Raw genomic sequence first — 9,167 nt, 5'->3', positions numbered from 1 at the left:
CCTCCCCGCATCTTCATTCCTCCTTTCCCCATTAAATAGCTAAACCCTGGGCAGCATTGTGCAGTTTGAGAGTGGGATAGTTTGCAAGTTGTGTAGAAGATCCCTGCAGTCAAGGGGGAAGGAATTTCCCTCTCCTTCCCCTTCCCCACCCCAAGTCAGCCATGTAGCATTGAAGGGAAGATGCCAGATTAGTCAGAGATGATGCATTATCTGGGAACAGAGATGTGCACTGCAGGCATACTGGGGGATCTCAGGAGGAGGAAGATGCAGGATCAGAGACATAGGTGGAGGAGTTAGCTCTGGGTAGGAGGAGAGATACTTTATCCTCTGAGACTGGAGGGAAGGAGCTGTTTAAGAGGCAAATTAACCTTGAGAAGAAAAGAGAAACCAGGAGCACACCTCTTCAGCATGATTAGTAAACACATGTTGGATACAGCTCATGTGCAGTACACCTGGTTTTTGTGTTATACTTCTGTCTTGGCAATCTCTATTTACAAACTGAGGCAGAGAATGGGGTCATGGACAATGCTTTAAACTAAATGGTTGAATGTGTTTATGGTGGAATTTCAGGCCATGTGACAGGGAGTAGGGACTCAATTAATTAGCATTTCTTAAATGTCTGCTATATGTCAGATTACATGCTTGGCATCAGAGAGACAAAGACAAAAATAAAACAATTTCTGCTTTTAGGAGGCTTCCATTCTACTTCTTGTGGTGTTAGGAGTAGTAATGTGGATAAAGTGCTGAAGTTAGGGGTCAGGAAGTTCTGAGATCACATTCTGACTCTGATGCATACCATGTGACTCTTTGTAAGTCACTTAATTTCTCTCAAGTCTCACTTTCCTCTTCTGTAAAATGAAGAGGAGGACTAGATACTCTTTGAGGTAAGTTCCAACTCTAAATCTATTATCTTATTACCTGAATTGGAGGAGACAAAATGTACATACATATAAAAGGTAAACCTTAGAGGAAAAGGTACTAGAAGGTATGAGTTTAGGAGAAAGGCTTCCTGTAGAAAGTAATTATCATAGCCAGCATTTATAAATCAGTTTAAGGTTTTCAAAATGCTATACAAACATCTCAATTTTATCCTTGTAACCGTGTTGGGAGGTGGGTACTATTATCATCCCTATTTTACAGCTGAGGAAACTGAGACAAATAGAGGTTAAATGACTTGCCTAGGGTCCTATAGCTAGTAAGCATCTGATTATTTAAAGCTGGTTTTGAACTCAGACCTTCCTCACTCCCGGTCCAGCACTCTATCTACCAAGCAATTAGCTGAAGGTGGCACTTGAACTGAGTCTTGAGAGAAACCTGAGGATTTAAAACAGAGTTAGGGAGGAAGAGCTTTCCAAGAATGGGTGATAGCCAGTGGAAAAACAGATGGGAGATGAAGTATTATATGTAGGAATCAGCAAGTGTGCTGTCATACCTGGGCCACAGAGTGCTTAGAGAGGAGTTAAGAATATAAGAAAGGTAAGAAGGGCTAGCTTTTAAAGAGTTATGGATGTTATACAAGGGATTTTACATTTGTTCCAAGAGGTAACAGGGAGCAACCAGGGTTTACTGAGTAGGGGAGAGAGCATGGTGGTTCTGGGAATACATAAACCAAAAGGAAATAGTCCCTGTTTTCAATAATCTTATGTTCTAATGGGGTGTGGTGTTGCTTTTGGGAAATTACTTTTGTAATTATGTGGAGGATGTGTGTGGAGAAATACTCAAGTCAGGGAGGCCAAATAGAAGTCTATTGTAAGACTTTAGAAGAATGGTGAGGAAGGTCTGAATTAGGGTGGTGGCTGTGTGGATAGAGAGATGGGAGGCACATGAAAGGCATGGTTGTTGAGACAGAAATAAGATTTGACAACAGATTGGATACACCAGGGGAGAGGGAAGAGTTGAGGACAATGAGGCTTCAAATTTGGCTGGTCAGAATGGTGGTAGTGTCCTAGATCCCATTCAGAGAATGTTGGTACTAGAAGAGACCAGGTCATTTAGTCTTATCCCCTCATTCTAAAGAGGTTGAAAAGTGAGTTCCTACAAGGGAAAATGACTTTGCTCAGAATCACACCGTATGTGATGAGCAAAGCTAACACTCAGATCCAAGAACACAGCTCTTCTCTATGGCTATCATATGTTCCTGGGCTGGATCAGGGATTTTTTTTTTTGCTGGATATTTTGGGTGAAAGCAGTATCTTGTACTTGAAACCAGTGGTTGCTGTTCATACTTCCTGGCAGGGCCTTCAAGTACATGTCGGGACACTTTAGAAAACGACCATTCCACAAATCACAGAAAAGATTGCTTGCACCTAAAGGACTGTGTGAAGGCTCAAGTTGTCTCCTGTCTATAGCCAATGAAATCAATGGTGTCATCTCTTAGAAACTTCTTCTATTTTCTTCCTCTTGCATTAGGCGTACCAGAAGGAGCCAGGAAAAATTGCCCCTAAAACTGTCCCATGGTGTAATAGGTTTCCCTGACAGATAGTGGGTTCCCTGCCATTAATGGGATTTAAACGGAGACTGATGGGAGACTATAAGGAAGGGATGGAGTCGGGGCTAGAGAACTTTCAAGTCCTTTCAAGCTCTCACATTCCTTTCATTCTAAAACACGTCTACATAAGAGACCATGTATTAGCTGAATCTCACAGCTTTCTTACCTGTCTGGTAGACAGAGAAGAGAGCAAAGGAAACATTGAGACATTTTGTGTCTTCAATCTTCCTCTCTACTTTTTCCCTGGCTTTTCTAGCCTTCATTCAGGCCACAATCTCTCCTCTGTCCAAGGTGTTCCTTATGCTATCCTCCCAGGCATGGAGGAGTTCCCTGCCCATTTCTGCCCATTTTAGGGCATAGAGCCTTATCCATCAGGGTTAACATGCAAATGAAGCACTCCAGGGAAACTCTTCCTGACCAATATAATAGAATTTTAGGGTGGAAAGTAACCTCTGTGGCGTTGTAATCCAACTCATTCAGAGGGAAAAAAAGCACGTCTACAGTCTACCCAATTAGATGTTCATCCAGCCTTTGTTTGAAAGCCTCCTGTGAGAGTCAATCTCCTGCTTCCCAAGTCTGCCTGTTTTACCAATGGATCTCTCTAATTTTTAAGTAGTTTTCCCCTGACATCAAATCTAAATTTGCTTCTTGCCAATTTCTACCAATTGCATCTGGTTCAGCTTGATGAGATCTAACAAAACTGTTTCCTTTTCTAAATGATAACTAATTATTTCTTAAATATTTTCTGGAATTCCACCTGGAACTGAATTCAAGTTTACTGGCCTATAGTTTGCCAAGTCTTCCATCTCCTTAAAAAAAGTCCTGGAGCAGATACCACCATCTTTCACATAACACTGTCAGTAGTTTAGCATTCTCTCCTATCAATCCTTTTGGTAGTTAAGGATATAGCTCATCTGCAACAGTGCTGATGAGTTCATCAAGGTCAGTCTCTTATGTTGGGTTCAAGATTATAGTGCAGGATCATTGTTTTAGAGGTTGAATGGAGTCCCAACTTGATCACATCTAAAAAAGGTGGGAAGAATTAGGAGAAGGGATATGATAATTCCCAGACTCCCAGGCCCAGCTCAAATCCCTCTGAACCCTTAATAAAGGGGCTTGTTTGTAGAACCACCCTGAAGCCAGGTACATGGGAGGGAGAAAGCCTTCACAAGGAGGAGGCTTGAGTATGGGGCCACAAGGAGCCAAAGGTAAGGCTCTAGTCAGTTTGAATACTTATAATGAATTCTGTGTAGGGCTGTGGTGGTAGTGGGTTGAGGGATGAGAATGAACTAAGGGTAAACTATGTTCTGGGTGAAATCTGTCCTGTTAATAGATGCTGACTGGGATGAGAGATAAGGGACAAAGTCATTCCCTATCTCTTCCCTCTCTCTTCCAGGAGGAAGATAACTAAATGTCTCCATGGGCATTTAATAACTTTTGTCTCAATTCTGACCCAGCCTTTAGTCATTGAGTGGGCATTGCCTCAGACAAACTGAGACCTGGAGAAGACCTTAATTTAGAAGGGCCAACATCATCCACTGTATCTTGGGCAATCACCAGTTGTCTTGACTCTGTCTTGCCATTGTTTCTAAACTGGTAATCTATGAGCAAAACCTTGTTAAGGCACCAAAAATTCTAAGCTGTGTGTTGTATTTAATTTCGGGCTTACAAATAGAGAGAAGGTAAGGAGTAGGGTCAGGGGACAGTGGAATCCCTCTTCTGCAGAGAGACATTTTGCCTAGCTGAATTAGACTGAGGGCTCTCAGCCATTCTAGAACTATTGAAAAACCTGGGGGATGATCTTATAGTTTGTCTGGTACAAAAAATGAGACTGAGGTACTCCTGCTAAAATCTAGTAAAGAACCACAAGAATGAGCATGGTAGGTGGGGGTTGCTATTTTGCAGTTTGAAAAACTTGTATAAGAGAGGAATAATGAGCTGTAGGGACACTTTACTCATGTGAAGAGTTCCTTCACATACCTTTAGCTTAGGGAACAATTTGGTAGGTTAAGCAGCCTTTCTTGCCACCTACTGATTATACAAAGATCATTCTGTTTGGGATAAAACAAGTGAATATTCCCTAAACTTTCTCTCTTGCCAGTTAGCATCCCATCTATCCCAAAGAGCATTCTTATTCCTTCTTTGATCCTCCTCTTTTCCTTGTTAATGACTTAAATGTTTTTTTTTTTTGGTCATTCTAAGCTTTCCTGGCTGGTCTTGACTCTTTCTGGGACTCTTTTGATAGTATCTTGTCATGCCTTTTATTCCTTCTCTGTTGCTGACTTGCCCTTGCTTCCATCTTCACTAGATATCTTTTAAAAATCTAAGTTGGCTGGTGAGTTTCCTGCAATCTCCATAAGTCTCTTCAGACAATTTCCCTGCCTCCCCCATCTTTGTCTTCATAATTTAATGCATAGGTTTCTACTTGTGAACTCAGTCAGAAGTGATCTTTTCCTCCTCAGAAACTCTTAGCACTTATTGTCTGGGTCACACATTTGGTACTTTTTGTATCCTGCCTCGTTTTGTGAGTTTTTCCGCTTTGCTATAGCTTGAAAGTGACATTAGAACATGGAATATTAAATTTGGAAGAACCCTAAAATATAGAACATGAAGTGTTAAAGCTGGAAGAGAGATTAGCACCTATAGTTGTAAAGCTAGAAAAGACCTTAGACCACAGAATGTCAGAAAGGACTACAGACATCATCTGGTTCCCTTTCTCATCATTCTTATTCTGTCAATGTTATAGTAACACATTTCTGATCAGCCTCTGCCTCCTACATAATTTCTTTCCTCTTTCATCCCAAATCTGTCCTTATATAATGGCCTCTTTTTGTGTTGTTGCCTACAAATATATGCAAGTGTCCTCACTTTCTGTCCTCTCTAAATGCAAATCCTTCTATCCGACCATGACATTCCATCAAGTTATTAACATATCTCTTTTCCCTTCACAGTCAAAATTTTAGAAAAAAGTTTATCCTTCTTTCTCATCTTATATTCACTTGTCAAACCTTTGTAATCTAGCTTCTGACTCCACGAATAGACTGAAACTGCTCCCTCTAAACTTACGAGTGTCATCTTAGCTGCTGCATTTAATTGCTTCTCAGTCATCTGAAAATGTTGATGCCGCAGACCACATACTCCTCTTGTATAGGCTCTCCTCCACTGGCTTATTTGATGCTCTTTCACATACTGACTAATTCGTTTGGTAGATTGTCAACCATCTTCTACCCATTTACTTGTTGGTATTCCTCAAGGCTTTGTCCTCAACTCTCACTTCTTTATAGCCTCTTTTAGTTATTTCATCAACTCCCATCAGTTCAGATAAGTAAACTGCTATCTCTTCTCTCAGCCTCACAGGAAGCAAACATTTTGAGGGTAAGGATTGTTTCATTTTTGCCTATGTATCTCCAGCACCTAGCAGAGCTCCTGGCACATCAAAGACACTTCCTAGATGCTTGTTGGTTGATTGGTTTATCTAGTTCTACTCTCTCTTGTATTCTAGTCCTTCACTGAAGCAAACTAGGCCATCTTTTATTCTTAATTTTTACCTAGCCTTTAATCACTGAATTGACATTGCCTTGGACAAACTGAGACCTGAGAAAGACCTTAGCTTAAAAAGGTCACGGTCTCTCACTGCATTCTGGGTCACTGCAAGTCATTTTCACTTGTGTCTTATCACTGGACTTTGATGACTCTGGAGGAGAGAGTGAGACTGATGACTTTTTGCATCTCTACTTCACTTCAATTCACCTGCAAGTCAAGGAATTACCCTCCTGATGTCATTGGTCCACTTCAAAAATGAAGGACAAACAAGTCCTTCACTGCCAATTGTTTGCTAGACATCTTTATTTGGGTGTCCTATTGTCATTTAAAATTCAACGTATAAACAACAGAACTTAGTATTTTCTTTGCTTGATCCTGCAAATACTCCCAGCTTACCCATTTCTGTCAAGGGCACTACAATTCTTGTTATTCAGGTTTATAACCTCAGAGTCATCTTTGAATATTCCCTGCCCATATGCACTCAGTTGCTAAGTCTTGCCCATTCTAGCTTCACAACACTCTTGTGTCTAGCTTCTCTCCATTCACGATGCCACTATCCTAGTTTGAACTCTCATCATCTCTAGTCTTCTACCTTGTGTCCTTGCTCCAGTCTCTCCTCTCTTCAATCTTTCTCCTACATACCTATTGAAATAATCTTTCCAAAGCACATGCCTGACCATGACAACTACCTGTTAAAACTACCTCTAGTGGCTATTACTTCTAGGAAAAAAGACAAATCCATCAGCCTGGCATTTAATATCACCCACAATCTTGATTCCCACCCACCTTTCCAGAATTAGTTCCTGTTGTTTCCCTTATGTCCTCAGTCTTCTAGTCAACTTGGTCTAGTAGCTGCTCCTGAAACTAGGCATCCCATCCTCCATTTCTGTGCCTCCACATAGGCTATCCCCACATGCCTGAAATGTACTCTTTCCTCACCTTAGTCTCTTAGAACAGTAGTATCCAAATCAGGGACCATGCATCCTCAGGGGTCTATGAGATGACAGTTGGTCATCCAAGACCAACTGATTGGTGGGAATCTGGGACATATCCTCCCCTTGTGTCTCCAATGCAACATGACTACTCTACCCTTTCACCTGTTATTCCCCAAACACTTTTCTAGACTGTCTTTTCCCCCTGCTGGGCAAGTTTTTCTAAACTCTCCTTTTGTACTAAGCTGTTGTAACCTAACCATGATCCAGGTGCCCTCTGCAGCTATATATATGGAATTGGCAAAATCCTTTCCCTTCCTAACTTACCCACTCTCCATTCCCTACTTCATCTTGTGGCTGTACCAAGTTGAGATATATCACGAGATTGGGTAAGCATAATCACCATTGAAAAAAATCTCAATTATCTTTCTCATCAAATTCATCTATCATCCAAACTCCCATTTCTGTCACCAGAATCCTTTTAGTCATCTAGATTTACAACTTTGATGTCATCCTCAGCCCCAAACTGGAACCCACATATCCAATCAATTGTCAAAGTTGTACTTTTTCCCCTTGAAATGTAGTAGGCATTTAATGCTTGTTGACTGATCATTGGCTAAATTGATGGAATCACACATCAGTTTTGTTATTTGATCCATGTTCTATGTGCTTGATTTTAATCCTACAAACTTAGTTGAATCTCTACAGCCATGAAATAAGCCATAGGAAGAGGAAGGTATGTATATTTGAGTATAAGATATATTGCAAAAACATTTGTAGATTTCTAGACTCAGGTATTGGAAAAAAATTTCATGATGAAGTGTTTGATAGATGATACCAAAAAAGGCAAAAAAAATCCCCCAAAAACAAAAAAACCAACCCTCCAAAAATCTTTCCCCTCCCTGCATTATGTATGAATGCCAACATTATCCCCACAAAGACATTCACTGTTTATCTCTATTTCCTGAAAAAGTACTTATTAGAGTAACTGAATTTAATGTTATGAATATTTTCCCAAAAAAGTTCCAAATTTACTAATCTATTTTGTTATGACAAATGTCTATCAGTACAATGAAACCTAGCAGATGTTAAAAAAAAAGTATTCTCAAATTGTCTCTGAGGTAGAGTTGACGTTAAATTGTTATAAATTGCTTTTATATCACCTTAATTTTCCAATACATCACAATACCTTCCCCCCACCCAAGGAACCATCCTCTATAACAAAGACAAAAAAGGAATAAAAAGACAGTACAACAAAACCAACCATCAATCAAGTCTGACAATATATTCAGTGCTTAACATTCCTAGTCATACTCTGCAAAGAATGAAGATACATTTTTAGTTTTGAAACCAAACTTCATTATAATCACACCGTGTTCAGTTTCAGTTATTCTTTCCGTTTACATTTTTGTGGTCATTCTGTTTCCTGGTTCAGTTTACTTCACTTTGTCATAGTTCATATAAACCTTCCCATGGCTCCTTTTGGTCTTCACTGGTGTAATAATAATCTGTCACACCACCATCTATTTAGCCTTTTGCCAAATGATGATCATCTACTTTTCCCCAACTTTTTCTACTTCAAAAAGTACTGTTGCAGATATTTTGGTGAATATCGGGCCTTCCTATCTTTGACCTCTTTGGCATGTGTGCCTAACTGTATGGTCTCTGGATCAAAGGATATGAACACTTTACTCATTGTTTTATCGTAATTCCCAATTTCTTTTAGCATGGTTGGATCAATTCATGACTCCACTAATTAGTGTGCCTGTTTTTTCACAACCTGTTCAACGCTGACCACTCTCATATTTGTAATTTTGATGGGTGTGAGGTGAAATCTCAGAGTTGTTCTGCTTTGTTTCTTTTATTTTGAATAATTTCATACATAATTAATAGTTTGCAATTCTTTCAAAAATTTTTGGCTCATGTCCTTTGACCACTTATTCTTTGAGGACTAGCTTTTGGTCTTATATATTTGTGTTAGTTCTCTACATATCTTTGTAAACAGACAAATGTGATATTTTAACAATGAATAAGAAAGCAGCTGATTTTTGAAAGAAGCCCATGCTAAGGGAAAGAACATTTTAAAAATGGATGTTTAGAAATATTTCTATCTGTATGTGATTTTCTTGCCTAATATGAAGTGTTACCTATAGAGTCTATCTCTACACATAAAAAAACTTGGAAATGTAATTTTCTAGTCCACT

Source organism: Notamacropus eugenii, chromosome 4, assembly GCF_028372415.1.
Source record: "Notamacropus eugenii isolate mMacEug1 chromosome 4, mMacEug1.pri_v2, whole genome shotgun sequence".
Classification (NCBI taxonomy): domain Eukaryota; kingdom Metazoa; phylum Chordata; class Mammalia; order Diprotodontia; family Macropodidae; genus Notamacropus; species Notamacropus eugenii.
The sequence above is the reverse complement of the archived record's forward strand: the minus strand, read 5'-3'. Positions refer to the sequence as shown.